We start from the raw sequence: 24,112 nt of genomic DNA on the forward strand, positions 1-24,112 counted from the left end.
TGCTTCCGTAGCCCCTCGTTATACCTCTATACCCCACGACTCTGCCTTATCTTATACTTAGTTGTATAATGTGCTTATGCCCTCCACTAGCGGGGAGAATACAGCTGGACTCACCCGTTTCCACACAGCGCTTTCATACACAGCAGGGACTCAAGAAAGGGTCACTGAATGAAATGGCAATAAAATCACTAGGCCAAGCCTCCCGTCCCTTTCTGGCTCCTGGAGCCTTCTCATCCTTACAACGGCAGCCGGCCAGCCACTTGAGCCTCCACCTCCTAGCTCTCAGCCCACAGTTCTAAAATTAACGTCATGATCACAGGGGCTTAGAGGTCAGGGCCATCATTAGAAACACTTACAGCTACTTCTATAAGAAATCGAATATTCTCTTTCGTCAGTGGGAAATAAATGCCTCTTCTGCTAAGTCTTCCTGGATCTCCTATAAGAAATAACCTCTACCTTCTCTGTACTCCCCTATTACTTTGTATTTCTCCCTTATTTTGGTTATTTCCACATATACACATCCTATCCTTTTAGCTCCTGAAAAACATACACTCTCTCTAGTTCCTTAAGAATACCTTATTCATCTCCGACTCTCTCAAATTATATTGGATATAATGGTGTTTAAACACAACAGGTACTTACGAAATGTCAACTATGAATGCAACTGCATTTAAAGCTCTACCAATTAACCTACAACTTTTGAAACCCAATAGCTTTAATTTACTAAAGTCTGCATGTGCTGAAGCCTGTTAAGATGTTTCTTCCTCTGACCCTCCCCCCTCTCATGTACTCTCTCTCATTCTCGCTCTCTCAAATAAATAAATAAATCTTTAAAAAAAAAAAAAAAAGATGTTTCTTCCGAGAGTGAAGATAGGTTAAAAATCCTAATGAATGAGATTCAGCAAAGCAGATGTCTTTGGGAATTTTCTAGAAAGAGGACACTTAATTGTTTTGTTCTGTTTTAACCAGCTTGCACACTTCTTCATCAGGTCCTTTCCACGGGTGGCCTTCCTCTGCTCCACAGGGAGGAGGCACACAGATGGCATCTGCAGTAACGTATGCACTCTGACATTAGTGGGACTGCTTAGCAAAGTCCAGAAGACAGAATCATGGAGTTTGTTGTATTTTGAATGGAGAACACAAGAGGCCAAGCAATTAATTAAAAGTAGTAGGTTTAAAATTTCCCTAATAAGCAGCTTAAAATATGTAGGACATTTCTCATTTTGAACTATGGATGCTCCATCTACAATTACCAACCTTTAACCTCTTTACTCTGCTGGGGAGGGGAAGGCACACACTTAATGGCCATCAGTGTGTTTATTCTATCTACCAAACAGGAAATCTTTACTAAGGAAACAATCTCAAAGGGAACCACCTTCAGTGGGGCCTATGAGCTTAGATTGCTATGAGGCGCTGATATGAGAACTGAGCATGCAAGAATGAACGATATGATCGGGGCCTGACAACCACAGGGATCCACATCTGGGGAAGCACCTGCTTCGACAGCATGTTACAACCAGAGGGCTGGCTTCAGTAGCTAGACCGATGACCAACAGCAAGATTTCAGTAAGATTCAACAACTGCCCCCCCATCTGCTTGCCCTTGTTTCCTATTACACACCAAGCAAAAATCCTCTAGTCTTGCAAACCTGTCAAGGGGTCTCCCGTAACCACTCCACATGCTGTTCCCACTCCTAACTGCACATTTAAGCAAAATCCACCTCTCCTTGCCTGCTATGACACTTTATTTTTTTCCCATCAAAGCCAGCTTCCTCCAATGAACGATCCTGGGTTATCCCAATTCACTCTTCAATGTACCAAACCTAACAGAATATGACCCACCCTCCCTCTTCAATCCACGTATTACTGTAAATTCACAGCTTCACCGAAAGCAGACTGCTGCCGTATCCTCCCTGCTAGCCTCCTCACAAGTATTTCACGGGCGTCTGCAGGATGCTGTGTGGCTTGTAAGTTACAGCTCTGGCTAGCCCACTGTCCATTCACCAATAACGTAACTTATTTCCTGAAAATTTAAGTTACTGATGTGGGAGAAACCTCAAGTTATTAACATACTAAATCTGGAACTCATTTTGAAAGTTTAGTTCCTTCTAATCTACACTCTGGGGACTGAATAACTAGATTGGGAAGAATACCTCCTCTTTATTCTCTTAGCTGCTTACCTTTGAGGGGCATTTTGCTACACATTTTAAGAAGACTGGAAGGAAAAAATGAAAGCAGTTGAAACTCAAACCAGCCTATTTTGGGTTCTGTTGGTAGTTTCAGGAAGTAACTCCCCACTGCTCGGTTGTTGTGGAAGAGGCATGGGGCAGGTGGGGACACTCTCTCACCCTTGCTCCACACATGGCTTGTTTTTACTCAGATTTTTGTTCTCTGGCCTTATTGAGATAAATGTCATATTCCATAAAATTCACCCACTTAAGATGTACTGTTCAGTGGCTTTTAGGATTTTCATTGAGTTGTACAACCATTACCTCAACCAATTTTAGAGCATTTTCATCACCCTAAAAAGAAACCTTATACCCATCAGCAGTCAGTCCCCATTTCTCCCCCAACTCTCCCACCAATGAGCCCAGCCCCAGGCCATCACAAATCAACTTTCTGTCTCTATGGATTTGCTTATTCTGGACATTTCCTATAAAAGGGATCATACACTATGTGGACTTTGTGTCTGGCTTCTGTTCCTTAGCATAATGCCTTCAAGGCTCATCCATGTTTTAGCATCTATCAATCAGTATTTTTGTTCCTTTCTTTACCACTGACTAATATTCCATGGTACGGTTATACTACATTTTATTTATCCACTTACCAGTAGATGGACATTTAGGTTATTTCCACTTTTCAGTACTATGAGCATCCTTGTATGTTTTTTGTGAGTGTATCTTCTCATTTCTTAGGGTATATACACACATACACACACACACACACACACATATAAACTTACACCCTAAGGATATATATGTATCTATCTGTATCTATATATCTATATCTACTCTTAGACATATACATATATATCTATATATATCATATGGTATGGTAACTCCATGTTTAAATTTTTGAGGATTTAACCAAACTTTTATCCAAAGTGGTTGCCACATTTTACATTCCTACCAACAACGTACAAGTGTTCCAGTTTCTCCACATCCTTGCCAATACTTATTACTGCCATTTTCTTTTTAATTATAGCCATCCTAGGGGGGTATGTGGTATCTCACTACAATTTTGGTTTGCATTTTCCTGTTGGCTAATAATGATGAGCATTGTTTCATGTGCTTACTGATCACTGGTATACCTTCTTTGGACAAATGTCTATCCAAGTCCTTTGCCCATTGTTAAATTGGGTTGTCTTTTTATTATTGAGTTGTAAGAGTTCTTTATATTCTCTGGATACAAGTCCATTGATACGATTTGCATATTTTCTCCCATTCTACGGAATTTTCTTCCACTCTCTTGATGGTGTCCTTTGATGCACAAAAGTTTTTAATTTGGATGAAGTCCAATTTATCTAGCTTTTTCTAAGGCCACTTATGCTTTTGGTGTCATAGCGAAGAAATCACTGCCTGACCCAAGGTCGCGAAGATTCATCCCTGTGTTTTCTTCTAGAAATGGTTATTTTTCTTTTTTAAGATTTTATTTATTTATTTGAGAGAGAGAGCACATGAGAGGGGGGAGGGCCAGAGGGAGAAGCAGACTCCCCGCCGAGCAGGGAGCCCGATGCGGGACTCGATCCAGGGACTCCAGGATCATGACCTGAGCCGAAGGCAGTCGCTTAACCGACTGAGCCACCCAGGCACCCTAGAAATGGTTATTTTTAGTAATGCAAGGAGCACCAGTGAATCTACTACCCAAATAAAAAACTATTATCTTGATAATTACTTACATCGAATCACAAGCCCCCCATCCCATCCTCTTGTCCTCTCAGAATCACTGATTTTCATCCTGTCAGTACATGAGAATCCCCAATGCAGTTTTAGAAATGTCGAGTGACCCACAAACCTCGCCTCAGCCCTACTGGATCTCCTGGACAGAATTTAGACATATGAATATAAACAAACAAAACGTTGACTCTTTCTGAAGAAGTTTGAGGACCACTCCCACTGGCAATAAGGAGTCACTGGAACTTCTAGAGCTGGCAGGTGATGCAGTAAAATTAACCTGAAAGCAAGACCAGTTAGACGTGAGGTGAAGAGGATGGCTTGTGATAAAGCAGAAGTAATGAAAATGAGAAAGACAATTCAAAGACTACTTTGAAAAAAGACTGGATGGTACTTGAGGACAGGCTGAACACATGAGATAAAAAGGAGGGGAAAGTAGAGAGTAGGACCGTGCACCGTGCACGTCTGGGTAGTCTGGGTACACGAAAGTCTAGACAGTAGTAGTTGGTTTGGGAAGAAAATATATATATATTTTTGTTCTATCCTGCGTTAAAGGAGGTGAGAAGAAATTCAAATTGAGATGTTCCGAGGACCTGAGTCATAGTATTGAATGGATAAGAATTTTTTGAAAGAATAAGTGCAAAAAAGGGGATGGCTGGGATAAGGCTTAGAACACACCCCTAAGTACTTCCTACTTTATGGGTACAGGAAGAGAAAGAGGATGCAGCCAAAAGCAGAGAGAAAGATCATTATAATGAGGAAGCGGAGACAGGAGAAAAGCATGTCAAAGAAGGAAAAGGCGGTCCATAGTGACATATGATGCCACCCAAGTAGTTTGCGACCTGCGTCTGGGGGAAAACTATGGTGACATAATTACTCGAGATTAGAAATGGGATCATTTCCCCTCAGAATTTCTATCTGTCAGTTTGTCCTAATGCAAGGCTAAGTTGTACGGACATAATCCAGATTCATTCTGAATCACCCACATGTCATACTGTGAGCGCATAAGGGATTTCTTACCAAGTCTCATGACAACTAATAAATAAAAGTTCTCGACTATCAGGAAATTCATTCAGGGTACCTAGAAAGGAGACACCTGGCCATGCAGCCAAGTGGCACGACCCCGGAGAGAGCCTGGTATCTGGAAGACCTAGAACCGGACCAGCCTGGTCTCTCTCAGAGCAGCACTTTTCCCATTTATGTGGTACTCTCAATTATACAGAATAAAGCAAGGAGACATTTTGTAAAGGACACACTGCCAAGTGCTGTGTGACAGTGCCATGTATTTATTACCTCATCAAGATGAGCATTATTTTTGTTTTATGTCTGGGAAAGTGAGGTTTCTACACTTGATCTCAGCAAAGTGAGGTTTATTAAAGTAACATGCCGAAATTTGAAGTTTTAAAAAAAATTCCTAAGAAAAAGGCCGAGCCCATAATGCCAGCCTGGATGCCCTCAAAGCCCACACCCACACTGTGTTTTCAGCATTTTATGTATGTTTACATTGAGGCAAACGGACATCCCTTAACTATTTTTGCACAACTTCCAAATGCCTTAGTTATTACATTCTGTTTTTCATTTTATTCTTCACTCTCAACCCTTTGCTCTGCTTATGTAATTCCCAAAGTCATATTGTGCTTGAGGCATACTGCAGGTTTCTTTAAAAACAGTACTTTGGAAAGAATTGTAAGCACTATATATCATTGAGAAAAGGCCGAATTTTTCAATACATGGCATGGGAACAGCTGGTTTTCCATGTGGAAAAAAAAATTAAATAGGACACCTTCCTCACACTATATCCTCAAATCAATTCCAGGTGGATCACAGACTCAATGCAAAAGGTAAAACTACTAAATTTTTATAAAATAGTAAAAGTGAATATCTTTAATGCCTCAGGGGATGGAAGGATTTCTTAAACAAGAAACAAAAAGCACTAATCATAAAGGGAAAAGTGGTAAATTTGGTTACATTAAAATTATACTGAAATATCTATTCACTGAAAGATGTTTAAAAAGAGTAAAATGAGAGGGGTGCCTGGGTGGCTCAGTCGGTTGAGCGTCTCACTCTTGGTTTCGGCTCAGGTCATGATCTCAGGGTCCTGGGATTGAGCCCCGCATCAGGCTCCACACTTGGCATGGAGTCTGCTTGAAATTCTCTCTCCCTCTCCCCCTGCCCCTTTTCCTGCCCGCGTGCTCACTCTCTCTAAAATAAGTAAACAAATAAAATCTTAAAAAAGAGTAAAATGAGAAACCACAAAATGAAAGAACACATTAATAACACATACAACAAAAGACTCACATCCTTACTAGTGAAACAAAAACTCCTATAAATCAGTAAGAAAGACAACCCACCAGAAAAAAATGGGCAAAAGATTTATTTCAGCACACTTCACAAAAAAGGCAAAAAGATGGGGGAGAGAGTTCAACCTTGTTATTAGAGAGGAAAATAAAAACACTAAAACCATACTCACACACTCACACACTCACCAGACTGTAACACTTACAAAGTATAATAGCACCCAGCACTGGTGAGGGCGTGCAGGAATGGGCACGCTCACACACACGTGACGCTGGCTTGGCATTACAAGTATACGCTGGAGACAGACATAACGTATGACCCAGCAACTTTACTCCTCCATTTATGCTCTTAAATGCTCAAGACAGCACAGGGATAAATGTTTAAGAATGTTCATGCAGGGGCGCCTGGGTGGCTCAGTTGTGAAGTGTCTGCCTTCGGCTCGGGTCATGATCCCAGGGTCCTGGGATCGAGCCCTGCATCGGGCTCCCTGCTCCGCGGGAAGCCTGCTTCTCCCTCTCCCACTCCCCCTGCTTGTGTTCCCTCTCTCGCTGTGTCTCTCTCTGTCAAATACATAAAATCTTAAAAAAAAAAAAAAAAAAAAAGAATGTTCATGCAACTATTGGTAAGAGCTCCAAACTGAAAGCAACCCAAATATACATCACTAGATAGGGTGGAAAAAGGACTTGCACTATATTCGTATCATGAAATACAATAAAGAAATAAAGGTGAATAAATCACAGCTATATAGACATGGAGAAATCTCGTAAACATAGTGTTGTGTGAAATAGGACACAAAATAATATATTTGGCATGATTCCATTCATACATAGTTCAAGAACAAGCAAACTACATGAAGGATGAGCCCACTGCACATTATATCCAATAAATATGGCACCTTGTGGAACAAAACTCCTAAGGGAAGCATTACACAAGTGGTAAAACACAAAAATCCAGACAGTGATTACCTCTTGGAGCCAAGGATGAGATTGGGGTTGGGGGGGTGCAGTCTGGGCTGATCAAATTATCTAGTTCTTGATCCAAGTGGTAACTGCACAAGTGTTTGCTTTACAATATACTTTCATTAAAGTATATGTATATGGTTAATGCACAGTTCTGTTTACTTATATAGTATTTCATAATAAGCAAAGAAAAAAGGAGAAAAGAATAGGATCCTTTTTCTCTTCCCACTTCTATTTCTTGCCATTCAGAGTAATTTCACTGGGATCTAAGCTCCATCATCATCAGGGCTCAGAGGAACAGAGATTAGGCTCTTTTTCTCACCACTGACTTCGTACCACCTAGAACAGTGCGCTGCAGAAGACAAGGCACTCAATACTTTACAATTGATTCACTAATTAACCAAGAACAGAGAGGGAGGGAGAAAAAGAGGAAAAGAGAGAGAAGGATAAAAAAAGAAATGAATGCTTGAGAGCTCAGAGCAGCATTTTGTGAACAGTTAAGAGGCCAGGAACTGGGAGCTACTTGTTAAAATAGAGAGCTCACTGAAGTTTTTGTTCAAGACAGCCATAATCCTAAATGAAGGACGGTAAACTATGAAGATTTTATATACAATGATAAAGTCTACAGTTGTAGTCAAATACAATTTAAAAGGAGTAAATATTTTAATGATCTATATAATCACTTTAGAACTGTGAGCAACAAATTTCTGTTATTCATATGCTACCCAGGCTGTGGTACTTTGTTACTGCAGCCAGAATGGACTAAGACACATTACTTATAAATAATTTAAAAATTCATTTTTTTCTATAATGTTACTACTTCCCTAATTTAATAAGAGTTACTAACAAGAACAACGACACTGAGGAGATTTAGATCTCCCTTCTTTTCCTTTAATATGTCCAACCTAAGGTAAACGGGCTTAATAAAACTAGCAAACCAAAAAACAACAACAAACAAACAAACAAACAAAAAACTTGGATGGCCAGAAGAAAGAGGAGGAAGGTAAAAAAAACAAACAAACAAAAACCTAGATAGTAAAACAAACAGACAAAACTGGATAACTGAGTGTTGACATAATTTTGGCAAATCTTTCAGTTAATTAATCTTTTTTTTTTTTTTTAAGATTTTATTTATTTGACAGAGAGAGACCCACAGCGAGAGAGGGAACACAAGCGGGGGAGTGGGAGAGGGAGAAGCTGGCTTCCTGCGGAGCAGAGAGCCCGATGTGGGGTTTGATCCCAGGACCCTGAGATCATGACCTGAGCCGAAGGCAGACGCTTAACGACTGAGCCACCCAGGCGCCCCTCAGTTAATTAATCTTAACTCTCCCCTAACTTTAGAACATATTTTATTTTCTGATTATAACCTTTTGATTATTCAAATCCCATAAGTAACAAGCCAGAGAATAGACAGAGCCTAACAATTTCTTTAAAACCACAGTCACTTTGTATTCAATAACTTTTTTTTTAGCTTTTTAGAATTAACATCATCCTAAGGAATACTGAAGTACTCTATTTCCTCAGCTCATGTCAACCTGGGATCATTCTAATTCAGGGACACAAGTAAAATAAACTACACTATCATAAGCTCAAGTTTAGCTCACATGGCTCAGGAAGAAGAACACTACCAGACCAGACACTGGTGCAACATACAGGAAAAACAGAAGAGGGGGCAACTTCAGTATAAGTAAAATACAAGAATAAAAAAATAACAGAAACTTAAGGCAAAGAAGAGAAGAGAGTCAATGTACATTCAAAAGTTAAATATATATACTTTGTAGTTTCAAAGTGCACTTACGACATCAAAGAAAGGACTGAAGCCCTACGAAGAATTTCTGTGCTTCATTTTTTTCAAATGCACATGAAACATTGTCCAGGACAGATCACATGGCCACAAAACAAGTTTCAATAAATTTAAGAAGACTGAAATCATATCAAACACCTTTTCCAATCACAACAGTATGAGAGCAGAAATCAATTACAAGAAAAGAATAGGAGGAAACAAAAATACATGGAGGCTAAACAACATGCTCCTGAACAACCAATGGGTCAACAAAGAAATCAAAGAGGAGATAAAATAATACCTGGAGACAAATGAAAATGGAAACACATGGGATCAAAATCTTTGGGACAGAGCAAAAGCACTACTGAGAGGAAATTTTATAGCGATACAGGCCTAACTCAAGAATCAAGAAAAGTCTCAAGTAGACAATCTAACTTTACACCTAAAACAACAAGAAAAAGAACACACAAAGCCCAAATTTAGTAGAAGGAAGGAAATAACAAAGATCACAGCAGAAATAAATGAAATAGAGACAAAAAAATATAGAAAAAAACAATGAAAATAAGAGCTGGTTCTTTGAAAAGATAAACAAAATTGATGAACCCTTAGACAGACTAATTAAGAAAAAGAGGACTCAAATACATTATATCAGAAATGAAAGAGAAGTAACAACCAACACAAAACAAATACAAAAGACTGTAAGAGACTACTACAAAAAAATTACTTGCAAACAAATTAGAGAACCTATAATAAATGAATAAGTTAGTAGAAACATACAATCTTCCAAGAATGAGCCAGGAAGAAACAACAACAACAAAAAAATGAACAGATCAACTACTAACAATTAAATTGCATCAGTAATCAAAAACTCCCAACAAACAAAAGTCCAGGACCAGATGGCTTCACAGATGAGTTCTATAAAACATCTGAAGAAAAGTTAATACCTATTCTTCTCAAACTATTCCATAAAATACCAGAGAAAGGAATGCTTCTGAATTCACTCTATGAGGCCAGCATAGATACCAAACCAGGCAATGAATGATGCTACAAAATAAGAAAACTACAGACCAATGTTCCTGATGAACACAGACGCAAAAATCCTCAAAATATTAGCAAATTGTATTGAAAAATACATTAAAAAGATCATTCACCATGATCAAGTGGGATTCATCCCAGGGATGCAAGGATGTTTTAATAGATACAAATCAACCAACACTATATACCACATTAATAAAATGCAGGTTAAAAATCATATGATCATCTCAGTAGATAACAGAAAAATAATTTGACAAAATTCAACATCCATTCATTATAAAAACTCTCAACAAAGCCAGTACAGAGGAACATATCTCAACATAATAAAGCCTGTCTATGACTAATCCACAGCTAACATCACATTCAATGGTGATAAGCTGAAAGCTTTTCCTCTAAGATCAGGAACAAGACAAGGATGTGCACTCTCACCACTTTCATTCAGCAAAGTACTGAAAATCCTAGCCACAGCAATCAGACAAGAAAAATAAACAAGAGGCACCCAAATTGGGAAGGAAGAAGTAGAGCTGGCACTATTTGCAGATGACATGATACTCTATATAGAAAACCCTAAAGACTCCGCCAGAAAACTACCAGAACTAATAAGTGAATTCAGTAAAGTCGCAGGATACAAAATCAACATAGAGAAATCTACTGTGTTTCTATACACTAATAATAACAGAAAAATTAAGAAAATAATCCCATATATAATTGCATCAAAAAGAATAAAATACCTAGGAATAAATTTAACCAAGGAGATGAAATTTCTGTACTCTGAAAACTGTTAAGACATTAATGAAAGAAACAGAAGAGGACAAAAATGAATGGAAAGATATATCATGCTCACAGATTGAAAGAATTAATATTGTTAAAATACCCATACTACCCAACCCATGTACAGATTCAGTGCAATCCTTGTCAAAATAACAACAGTATTTTTCACAGAACTAGAACAAAAAAATCCTAAAATGTGAATCACAAAAGACCCTGAACAGCCAAAGCAATCTTGAGAAAGAAGAACACAGCTGGTGGGGCGCCTGGGTGGCTCAGTTGGTTAAGCGACTGCCTTTGGCTCAGGTCATGATCCTGGAGTCCCGGGATCGAGTCCCACATCGGGCTCCCTGCTCAGCGGGGGGTCTGCTTCTCCCTCTGACCCACTTCCCTCTCGTGCTCTCTGTCTCTCATTCTCTCTCTCAAATAAATAAATAAAATCTTTAAAAAAAAAAAAAAAGAAGAAGAACACAGCTGGAGGTATCACAATCCCAGATATCAAACTATATTACAAAGTTATGGTAATCAAAATAGTACGGTACTGGCACCCAAAACCCCCATGTAGATGAATGGAACAGAATAGAGAGTCCAGAAATAAACCCATACTTATATGGTCAATTAATCTATGTCAAAGAAAGCAAGAATATACAGGGCGCCTGGGTGGCTCAGTTGGTTAAGCAACTGCCTTTGGCTCAGGTCATGACCCTGGAGTCCCGGGATCGAATCCCGCATCGGGCTCCCTGCTCAACGGGGAGTCTGCTTCTCCCTCTGACTGTACCCCCTCTTGTGCACTCTAATAAATAAAATAAAATCTTAAAAAAAAAAAGAATATAAAATGAGGAAAAGACCATCTCTTCAATAAATGGTGCTAGGCAAACTGAACAGCTACATGTGAAAGAATGAAACTGGACCACTTTCTTACACCATGCACCCACAAAAAAAAACCCTCAAAATGAACTGAAGACCTACCTGTGAGACCTGAAACCATAAAAATCCTAAAAGAAAACACGGGCAGTAAACTCAAGGACAACAGCCTTAGTAATATTTTGCTGGATAGGTCTCCCCAAGCAAAGAAACTAAAGCAAAAGTAAGGGACTACATCAAATGAAAAGGCTTTTGCAGAGTGAAGGAAACCATCAACAAAACGAAAAGGCAACCTACTGAATGGGAAAAGACACTGACAAATGAGATGTCCAATAAGGGATTAATATCCAAAATATGTAACAAACTCACACAACTCAACACCAAAAACCCCAAATAATCCTATTAAAAAATGGGCAGAGGACCTGAATAGACATTCCCCCCCCCCAAAAAAAAGACATACAGATGGCCAACCAACACATGAAAAGATGTTCAATATCACTAATCATCAGGGAAATGCAAATCAAAACCACAATGAGATACCATCTTACACCAGTCAGATACAACAAGGGTTGGCAAGGATGTGGAGAAAAGGGAACCCTTATGCACTGTTTGTGGGAACGTAAACCAATACAGCCACCTCTGGAAAACAGTATGGAGGAACCTCAAAAAACTAAAAATAGAAAAACCATACAATCTAGCAATTCCACTTCTAGGTATTTACACGAAGAAAACAAAAACACTAATTCAAAAAGATACATGTACCCCTATGTTTATTGCAGCATTATTTACAATAGCCAAGATATGGAAACAGCCCAAGTCTCCATCAATGGATGAATGGATAAAGAAGCTATGGGGTGTACACACACACACACACACACACACACACACACACACAGTGGAATATTACTCAGCCATAAAAAAGAACGAAATCTTGCCATGTGACAACATGGACGAACCTAGAGTTTTATGCTAAGTGAAATAAGTCAGACAGAAAAAGACAAATACTATATGATTTCACTCATATGTGGCATCTAAAAAGCAAAACAAATGAGCAAACAAACAACAATAAAACTAGAAACACACCCGTAAATGTAGAGAACTGGTGGTTGTCAGGGGAGAGAGGGCTGGAGGGATGGGTGAAATAGGTGAAGGGGATTAAGTGGTACAAACTTCCAATTATAAGATAAATAATGAAAAGTCCAGCATAGGGAAGACAGTCAATGAGATTATAACTCTGTATGGTTACATGGTAACTACACATATTGTGGTGAACTTTTGTAATAGTTTCAAAAATTCTCAGATACGAAGATGCCCATAAAGATACTTTACGTCCCTGACTGTTTATTGGCAACAGGAAAGACTTATGATCCACAGATTCAACATTAAAATGATGAATATTCTGAAGAGTTACAGAAGGAGACAGCAGATGGATACTCCGATCCGCACAACAGAAGCCATAGGGGTGGGGTTGTTCTCTTCATGTGGCCTATGGTCATTTACTTCTCTGCTCACAAGCAGCTCCTAACGTAATTTGTTAAGTCTCTTTCCAACCCCCAACACCCTGGTTGGTTAGCATTTGTCTGCAGGCTGAAATGGTATCTCATGTCCCCTTCTCATAATACAGAGCAGCAGACTTTAATTTGAACCATATGTCTGTCTTCTAGGGATGGTTTAAATACCAGAGCTTTACTATCAATTTTGAGACTTGAAATTCTTTGTTCTAGGCAAGATCAGGAGCCTGGGGCTATATAGGGTAGAGATATTGTATCCCTAAAAGTAAGTATATCATCAACTGGGTCTGTCTATGTGGTAAGGGGAAACAGGAAAGAATGAATGGCACTAATTTAAAGATCAGGACAACTGCAACAGGAAATTTTCTTATTTGGTCCACCACTTCAGAGCAATACCCTTGACTTCTTTTTTGGCTGACCAAGGAGCAATGCAAAGCAGATGTAAACAGATTAGGCACAGCCTGCAACCAGTTCCAGTGTTCACAATGTCTGTTAAGGTAACAACACAGCACAGCTAAAATTGACAGCCAGCCCCTCCAAGAGTAACTGTGCTTCCCTTCCTTGCTGTTGTAAGTAAACAGCTCAGAAGTAGGGGGCAGAGGAACAAAGTAAAGTGGGAAAATATTTATCCATCCTAAATAAACAACCTCACCAGAAGACACAGTGACAAGATTCTTCATGTTTTAAAACCTGAAAGCTTCTGAGGACTCATAACCCTAATTCAGCACTTGCAATTATAGACAAAGACTAAGAACAGAAATAATTTTGGCCCTCAATTAATTTCCCAGTGGACTGATGGGAGGGGAGGGGTGGAGGAGACAAGCTGTCAGGTATTCTTGCTAGAAATGACTCAAAGAACCAAAGATCAACACTCCAGAAAGAACACTATATAAACAGGATTTAGACTGTTATATATATGGAACATGACACAGATAAGGAACTAATCTTGCTTTTCCTATACAATACCACTAGCCTAGAAATCACGTGACCCAAAAGTGTTATTTGGAATTGCACAAAACAAGAGTCAACTGTGTGAATCTCAGAATTACGGTAGTGAGGAAGGATGAGTTTCGAAGTTCCCAGGAGTCACAATATTAGTCCACTCTTAAAAATGGGTCTTGGGAAGTCCTCAATGTTTAGCAATCACTCCAACCCCTGGCTGAACTTCCTGACTAGGAGCTAATAGAGAAGTAATGCCAAAAACTACTGACTCACAGCCTGAGCATTTATACACGAGAGAAATTCCTTCACTGGGGCGGGGGGGGGGGGGGCGGTTAAGAATCAAGTAATCAGCTTTTTTTTGGTGGTGGGAGGAGGATGTTTGGTTTAGTTTATGAAACTAGGGCAGGTCAGAATTAGAGGAGGAGAGGGTAATATGCATGAGATTGAAAGACTGTATCTACCTTCTGGAAAATTTATTAGAGAAGTACTACAGTACCATTTTGTTGCACGTGCTGCTATTATGTCATATATGGGACTGCTCCACATCTGTCACTTAATCTTACAGATCTTCTGATCCTCCCCAACTTCCTAGCACTATATATTTATATAGCATAATACTATCTCTGTAGAAGATGAAACTTTAAAAACAAAAATGCTAGTCCAGCATTAGACTGGCATTTTCAATGAGTGACTTATGAATTTTCCCCTAAAGCTTTAAAATACCTTAGCAGTTAGGATCACTGAATTCAGCTATTTTTAAATGAGGTAATAAACCAATCCCTTCCACTCTTTATAGATAGCACTACCCCAACCCTTCTTACAAAAAACTCTCCCCAATATAGGATCTTTCCGTCAAACTCAGTATTGAGTAGACATATAAAAGAAAGGGCTGTAATGAGACACTTTCTGCAAGACCTGCAAACAATATTCACTGGAATTCCTGAATACATTGAATACATACTATTATAGTCACAATTCTAAATCCTATCACTTAGAACAATGAAAGTCCAATCCTTCAATCAGGTTGACAGGTGAGCACTCTATACAAAATTCTAGACCATGATGAATCAGTCCTTTCAAATACTCAACAGAAACTGAAGATACCAATGGAAATAAAGTATATGGCATAGAGCATATAGTATATAGGTATAGTAATAATATTTCCCAGATTAAAAATTAAGACATACGGTCTAATAAGTAGAAGCCTACTTTTGGAGAAAAGAAGATACAACTATCACAGAAGAAATTCTAAGATGTCACTGAGAAATTAAACACAGGAAGAATATACCCTCTTAAGTTAAAGCTAACAGAATAAACATAATTTAAATGACAGGAAACACTGGAAAAACAAATAACCCACCTAAAAGGTAATGTGCAAATGTGGTCACAAGAGTAGGGTACTCCCCAAGTTTTTGAGGAACTACTAATGAGTTCTTGGTACAAGGTGAACAAAACACATATAGTCCTTGGCCTCATGGAGCAGTTAGTCCTTTGGGGGAGGCACACGTGGCAAAATTACATGTCTAACTATACAATTAGAAGTAGGGAATGAATTTTATGGTAAAGTTCAGGGACAACTGGTATAAAATAGAGAAGAGAGGCTTTCCTGAAGAAGAGTCTATCAAGAGTTCAGAGAATCTCTCAATCTGATCCAAAGCAACAACAACAACACCCCACCCACAAATCTGGACTAGAATATAAAGAAAACTGACCTATTTAACCATACAAGTACCCAGTATTTTCCAACTTTTTTGACTCACAAACTCCTTTCAAAGGAATATTACCTTAAAAAGAATCCCAGAAAAGAAATTTAAAAAATAATTGTCATTTTTGTATAACTAACAATAAAGTAATTTTAAGAAAGGTATTTTATCCTATATTAGCACATTATTAAAACGATTTAAAAGTTCATTATAAGTTATATTTATATTTACCAACAAACCATCAACAAAATGAAACGTTAAACTACTGAATGGGAGAAAATATTTTAAACCATGTATCTGATAATATATACCTAAAATATATAAAGAACTCATACAACCCAATAGCAAAAACAACAAAAAATAGTAGACTAAAAAAAACGAGTAGAAAATCTGAATAGATTTTCTTACAAAGAAGACATACAGTTGGCCAACAGATACATGAAAACATGAGCACAGATAGTCATTATTCCCAATAAAACAAATCAGACACTGTGTCTGTGCATGTGTATGTATATTTGTGTGTGTGTGTGTCTGTGTGCCTAAATCTGTGGTTTCTGAAGTCCTAGGAAGATTTTGATGTGCTAGATAAGAACAGTGATCAAATGAAGACAATTCATGAATTGGGTAAAGTTTTTCTCGAAGCACTGTTAAATCACCATTTTTATTTTCATTATTGGGTTTTTGACATCAGTGCTCCTTACGCTTTACATTGTCCAGTGGTCCATTATGGATGTGAATTTAACAAAATATGGTGAAAAACTGCATCCTGGTCAAAACTACCATGGTAACCGGCGACTTCACCTAAGCAGTAAACTGAATGTTTGAGTTACAAGCATGCTCATTAGCAACCTGCTAGCAGGTAGACTCACTTGATTTACCCTCACAGGGTCTCAAACTATTCCATTTAAGGAGGTGGGGGGAGGGGGTGGTGATAAATCATTACTTGATTTACTGACTTCTAAGTATCCCCGAAACAAATGATTTGCAATTAACAAAAGTTTGTGTAAAAGGAACCTATAGTTGGGGAAGAAATCCTTTATTCTCAAGTTTCTCGAACTAATGTGTGTTTATATATCCCCAGGCATAATGCTGCAGTGTGCCAAGAGTTATGTGAAAGTGAAGGCTAAAGAAAACGCATATTCCTGGAACATTAATTTTTTCTATGCTAAATAAAGTTGAATAATTTTAGTATTAACACAAATGTAATATGACATTGAGGAGAATACAAAATGTGCATGAATTTAAAAATAAAGCATGTGATTTTTTTTTTAAAGATTTTATTTATTTATTTGAGAGAGAGAGAATGAGAGAGAGCACATGAGAGGGGGGAGGGTCAGAAGGAGAAGCAGACTCCCTGCTGAGCAGGGAGCCTGATGCGGGACTCGATCCAGGGACTCCAGGATCATGACCTGAGCCGAAGGCAGTCGCTTAACCAACTGAGCCACCCAGGCGCCCCTAAAGCATGTGATTTAAAAAGCGAACCGTTCCAGCCTAGCTAATCAATCCCACACTGCCCCCCACCCTGTGTGAGTCTGTCCCCCTCCATGTTAGGGAAACCACGGTGGGAGAATCTGAGAAGCAGCGCTCTGTACTGGTAGCACGGCCATTGTGAGTGAGGCCCTGTAAACAGAACATTTCCTTGATCTTAGCAGGATGCAATACTTTTCAAGATCATTAAGACCTCACTTATCACCTAGAACCATGACTGACAAAAATCTGTTCATTTGAATTTTAACTCTAGAATTTTTTCATACGAAATAAATCAACTGTGTATACCAAAAATGCCTTCTGAATGAAGGTGCGTTCATTTCTCGATTGTAAAGCTCCAGTCTGAGGAACAGGATGCAGAAGAGATAATTTTCAAACTGTATTTTCCCAAGGGTCAACATACATGAAGGTTGTTAGCACCTTCTAGTTGCGAGTCACACAGCATTTCAGGGGGAGAGTGGACACTGAGGCACTGTGATTCCCAGGTTCTGCGATGACACGAATTCAGGAAAGTCACGTGGCCTCTCTCTGGGTCTCAATTTCTTACCTGTCAACTAGGGAGGTGCACTGAAAGATAACCTAAATAAAGGTGTTACGATCTTGACCTATAATTTGTGACTGGTGTGATGAATATTCATAACCACCTTCTGTGAGCTGTCAGGGACATTCTCAACTACCACACCGGGGAAGGGTTCTCAGAAACCCAAGGTTCACCACCTTTTTTCCCTCTACCATTGTATCTCAGCATCTTCTTCCTGAAGGTGAAAGGTCAATGAATGGACTTGCAGAATGTTTTAGTTTCTCACTTTTAAAAAATTAAATAGTCTAGATCTCACCACACTAAGGTCAAATATTTCCACAGTACCTTAGATCCAGGCACTCTGGAAATTTTTTCCAAAACACTGGCTTTGCTGTAGTTGTACTTCAGATCTCTGCTGTCTCCTGACTGCCAACTAAAACAATAACACCGGAGTGGGAACTATCTCATGGAGACCATTCTGGGAGTCGACATTTAGAGAGAAAAGTTTCCAACTTCCTTAGGTTAAAAAAAAAAAACACACACACAAAAAAACTTTCCACAATTTTCAAAACATTCTCATAACGTCTGAGTATTTCAGATAAGTTTGCTTCAGGGAGTAAGCCAGCTACATTTAGGTCTTTTCTGAGGCAGTCTTTTATAAATATAGAAATTTCTCTACTTAATCTTTGGGGACAAGAATTAAAATTGCTTTCAAACGGCATTAAAAATAAGACAACACCATTTTCCTTTGATGGCTTAATATACTCCATCAGTAAGAAAATTTGATTTCTCGATTTCTACACATATCTTGGACTGGCAGGTCCCTCTTCCTGGCCCGGAGGTTTGACTGGTTATCCACCCCAGAAACCCTTCATTTACACGCATGCACTCTCTCTCTCATATTTGTTGCCCTCGTCTTCCTTTTCAAGTCTACTACCAACACCTTTATGTAGGATCTGACCATTTCCTGCAGCCTCTTCACTGACCTTCCTATTTGCTCTCCTGTCCCTCCCGCCTGCTCCCATTTTTCCCTTATTCATCCTGAATCTGACTTATCAAGCCTGGTATTCAAACAATTTCACAATCTAGTATAAATAAATACCTATCTCTCACCTTCTCAGGCATGACTCCCCTGCTTAAACCTTCCCTCCAGCCAAGGTGCTTTACCTTTTCTGCAAATATGCCATGGGGTACTGCCGCCCATAGTTCTCCAACTCAGCTTCCCACCGCAACCAAAATAAAATCCCAAATCCTCACCACGTGCCTAAAGCTCCACAGGAACGGGCCCCAGCCAGTTCTCTTACCCCATCTCCTTCCAGAGCCCCCTTACTTATCGTCTGCAGCCGTGCCAACTTTTCTCCTACCTTGTCAAATACCTTAAATTTACCTCTCTCAGGCCTTCGCATTGTTCCTTCTGCTTGGAAGGCTTGGACTAGCCCACTTAAAAGCATTCTCTCTCCCACAAGTCATTCTAGCACATTTTTGATTTTATCGCTTTCATAGTCCTTACGAGGGCTTATTTGTGTATGTGTTCACTGTCGATCTCCCCCCACAGAATGTTAGTTCCAAGGGACTACTTTCCTGCCACTGTATCCCCAGTGCGTGGATCAGGGCCGGTACATAGCAGGTGCTTTATTAACACCTGCTGACTGACTAATCCTACTGGAATTCTCTCCTCTACACCTATACCTTAAAGAACCCTATTCATCCTTTAGACGCACATCAAATGTTATGCCCTCACTAGGGTATTTATGTCCTCATCACCGCTGTCCAAAGTTCAGATCAACAAAGTTTTGAGCACCTACTAGAGAACAGGCATGCACTCGGCCATGGGGATGAAATGGTAAACAGGATACGGTTACCATCCCTGTGGCATTCACAATCTAATGGAACTTCACAAACTAAGTGCTTTCTTCACCCTCTGAACTTCTGTAGTAATTAGACTATATAATTAATGTGATAATGAATCATGGCATGCCTTGTAACATCTCTTCTATTGTATCAAAGTATAATTTGGTCGCTGTTGAACACGCTGTCACCCAGCGATGCAGGCTATATGCGGAGAGAGCCAGGTTGTACCTTCCCCACTCTTCATTTGCTCCTCTGTGGATCCTCACATGTCTGAGACACGAAAAGTGAAAGGTTAGAGGCCAAGAATCCTATTCTTTCCCGGTGCTGGACCCTCTACATGAAAGATTTGCATGAGCCCTCTTTATAAGGAATTCAAAGTTTGGAAACTTAAAGGTATATATTTTGGAGACTCTAATGTTTTCTAAATAAGCTATATTTGTATGCCAAATATGATGAAATTAGATAATATGTGTAAAAATGCTTTGTAAAGTGCTCTCTCTATATATATACATACACAAACAACATAGACACACACACACAAACACACACACCAAGTATAATTTTGGTGCTATTTAACTTTCCAAAGGTCTAAGTATTTGCTGCCCAAATAGACTATAAATTCTTTACGGCAGGAGTCATGTCTTATACTTCCGTTCTCTCTCCCATGACACCTGAGCGAAGAGCCTCTGTTAATAACAGAAACATTTTCTATGACCACTACACATTTTTAGTTCTAGACTCAGTAACTTTGCCTTTCAGAAATAAATTTTTTTGTTCTGAAAACCATCAATGTTTACTCTGGATTACTAATAACAGAAACATCTTTTAAATAATTCTATAGAAGACAGGTTTGCTACTGCCATTCTAAAATCAGAAGGAAAACCAAGTTTTTCATCTGGGCTTCATTCTCTGTAGAAATAACACTGGAACAAAAATTCAGAGGTAAGAATTTAAGCATGGAAACTCCTACTTAAACCATTGCATCTTTTAATATCTGTAACTAAAATGTACCTGTCATGTCCAGGGAACACATATTCCCTTGAGGAAGGCTAGCATGGGCTCTTCTAAGAGCTAGATTTTTATAGTATCCAGCGTTAAATGTAAACTGCCCACATTAATTCATTAAGAAAGTAAAAATAAATCAACGTAAACACGAACATCCTCAGAGCAACTTATTCATCTTCTACATTTGAACAGGATGCATCATCTTTTCATCAAAACCATTTAGGTAAAAACAAAGCAAAACAAAAAACCCATTTAGGTTAACATTGGCATAAGGAAAACACGAATTCCTTAAATTTCCTAATCTGAATTTTTATTAATTCCATGTTAATTTGACACTGTAGCATATGATGATTTTAGAAATGAGGTGCTTAAGACTAACAATATTTTAAATAAAACAACAAAACTCTTCTCTTTTGTGTGTTACTTTCACGTCTAGAAGTTTCCTTCTGACTGAGATTTAATAGTAACTCATCAAAAGACCACTGAAAAGATCAGAAATCCTGAAGTTACTTTTAGCTTTTAGAATAAAAAGTTGATTTCATTAGTTATCTGACCTTATTCTGTCAGAACCATCCATTCCACCTCTCTAAAATGAGTCACGCCGCGGTCAGCTTCAACTAGAAGCGTTTCTCCCACTGGCCCACTGAGTTCAAAGAAGTCTTGGCAGGTAAGAATGGGAATTCTACCTAATTTATGTGTAAGAGAGGAAGTTCAGGCAATGATTGAAAAACTGAGGACAGGAGTCCTCCTCACCCACAGGGGATACATTCCGAGACCCCCAGTGCACGTCTAAATAGTACCGAACCCTAGATGCGCTATGTTTTTCCCTATATACACACACCTATGATAAAGTTTACTTTGTGAATTAGGCACAGTAAGAGATTAACAACAATAACTATAATAAAATAGAACAATTATAGCAATATGCTGTGATGAAAGTTATGCACATGTGGCCTCTCTCGCTCGAGATACCTTATCATCACCCTTCCTCTTCTTGTGGTGATGGGAAGTGATAAAATGCCCACGTGATGAGATGAGGCGAGGGGAATGACGTAGGTGTCGTGACCTAACATTAGGCTATTACTGGCCTTCTGACCATACATCAGAAGGAGGATCACCCGCTCCCAGACCACAGTTGACCATGGGTAACTGAAACCACGGAAAGCAAAACCAGAGTGGGAGGCGCGGGGAAGAGGGTGGAGGGGTGGTGGTGGGTGAATGACAAGGTAATGAAAGCATGAAAAAAAGAATGCACGAGCAAAGACAATGTTAGATATTATATCAGGGCACAACTCAGAGCAGCTCATTTATTCAGCTTATTATTAACAAATAATAAAAATGCAGACTCTGGGTTAATGAACTTAAAAATCTCACCTATGTGTTAATGCAGAGAGCCCACGGCGGGCCACCAGCATTCCCACGATTCTGTAATTACACACCAGCAGGTAGACTCATACTGTGACTACATGGATTTGTTTTAACAATTAACAAAGAAAAGCATCTCAAAATCTCCTTACCCAAGTTATTTGTCAGTGGCGTTTCTAATTTCAATTATCACGGACCCCTGCTTTTACACTTGGTTTCTCAATACAAAACAAAGAGCCTCCTGAACTAATCTCCCCAAACTAAATCTAAATGGTTCTAAAGTCAAAATCAAGAACCAAGGAAGCATAAAAAAATTTTTAACCTTTTGTCAGTGAAGGTAGAAAACAGCTATAGAAGAAAAAGAGGGCCTTCTTTTAACCTACTACCCTAATCAGTAACCCAAGGAACCCTACAATCATATCTGTGGCAGGCTGCATAAAAGCCACTCAAAAGACACCCACATCCTAATCCATGGAACCTGCGAATGTGGTACCTATGTGGTAAAAGGGACTTCTGTAGATGTGACTGGGTGATGGGGAGATCATCCTGGGTTATCCGGGATGGCTCAATGTAATCACAAGGGTCCCTCTAAGAGGGAAGCAGGAGGATCAGGCTAGGAGTGGGAGATTTGACAATGGGAGCACCAGGCGGCGTGCTGTGAAGAAAGGACCAGAACCAAGGAGTGCAGGGCCTCCGGAAGCTGAAACCGGCAAGGAGATGGATTCTCCAGAGACTCCAGGTGGAACCAGTCCTACAAACAGCTTGATTTTAGCCCCATAAGGCTCATTTCGGGGGCTCGCTTCGGCAGCACACATACTAACACGGGGACGGTAGAGAGGGTTAGTATGGCCCCTGCCCAAGGGTGACACGCAAATTCGTGAAGCGTTCCATATTTTTTCATGATGAGCCCTGAGTGATGTACGGAAGTGTTGAATCACGACCTGTGTATCTGCAACTAATATAACCTTGTATGTTAACTATACTGGGACTAAAATAAAAAATGTAATAACATTTTTAAAAAAGAAAAAGAAAAAAGACTCATTTCAAATTTCTGACCTCTAGAACTGTAAGATAATAAGTTGTATTGTTTCAAACTACTATGTTTGTGGTAATTTGTTACAGCGACAATAGGAAATTAACACATTTTATTATACTTTTAAGGACTGTGAAGTTTAGTAGATGTTATTACCATTAATTGAATTGAAGCTACAGTGAAAAATTACAGAAGAGGGTTTGAAATTGCCAGTCTTTCCACACTACCCACTTGTCTGGGAACTGCTAGCATCTAGAGAGCTTTGGGGAATATAAAACAGACTTAAGGACAAAGGAAAAATGTGATTTTATGTAAGAGAAAGAAAGCATTTAATTCCTGCCTACTATGCACTGGGCAAATGAAGGACTCAAGGAGCTTACAACTATGAGAAAGTACTAAGCAACAGTGCATCCATCAGCCGAACGTAGGTAACTAAAAAGTTCGGTGACATTCCAAGTTTGTGAAAGTAGAGCCTGGAAAGACTTATCTAGATTTACCTACACAAAACAGTCAGTAGAATCACCAACCTGAAAGGGTACAAGTAGGTACTTTGACCTGTAATATAACATAAATCTGAACCCTCAACTCCCACCCTTTTAAGGAGGGAAGTCCTTAGAACTGCTTTTTTTACCTTGACTTTCAAGGCAATTCTATTCTAGCTGTACTTCAATTTTCTATAGGAGACGCCCCTTCCCTTTTTACCTGCGAGACGGGGGACACACAATGCAGTACTGAAAACTGTCAGAAAACAAAACTGGTTTCTTTTCATGTTTCTACTTTCTGTCTAGACTGCAGTCACTTTCTTCTATCAATAGGTGGTGAGCTTGTATTGGTTAGGCAAATGCTGATAGTTTATTGAAAGTGAAGTAGGAATAGAGTGAGGCAGTGAAAAGTGCTTTTTAGGCACCCTCAGATGAGCAGACGAGTGAAATCTGAGGACATAAAGAGATGGACTGCCTTTAAACCGATGTAAGATCTGCTCTTCCTAAACTATCATAAAACCACAGTCTTCAGCAGTGACATAAATCAGCCTCCTCAAGTAAAGCTGACAGGGCTTACAAGCTTAGCAGTTGTTCTCTCCACTTTATTCTATCC

The 24,112-nt window shown here is 39.2% G+C and overlaps 1 protein-coding gene and 1 non-coding gene across 6 annotated transcripts in view; one reads left to right on the forward strand and one right to left on the reverse strand.

Moving 5' to 3' along the window:
• SIK3 (SIK family kinase 3) overlaps positions 1-24,112 on the reverse strand; it is a 245,049-nt gene that overhangs the window by 54,677 nt on the left and 166,260 nt on the right. The window lies entirely within an intron of this gene.
• LOC118013575 lies at positions 22,777-22,881 on the forward strand. The gene has a single exon (XR_004680060.1). It is a non-coding gene; the product is annotated as a U6 spliceosomal RNA (small nuclear RNA).

The sequence above is a fragment of the Mirounga leonina genome, unplaced genomic scaffold (assembly GCF_011800145.1).
Source record: "Mirounga leonina isolate KUSES-001 unplaced genomic scaffold, KU_Mleo_1.0 Mir_153, whole genome shotgun sequence".
NCBI classification, from domain to species: domain Eukaryota; kingdom Metazoa; phylum Chordata; class Mammalia; order Carnivora; family Phocidae; genus Mirounga; species Mirounga leonina.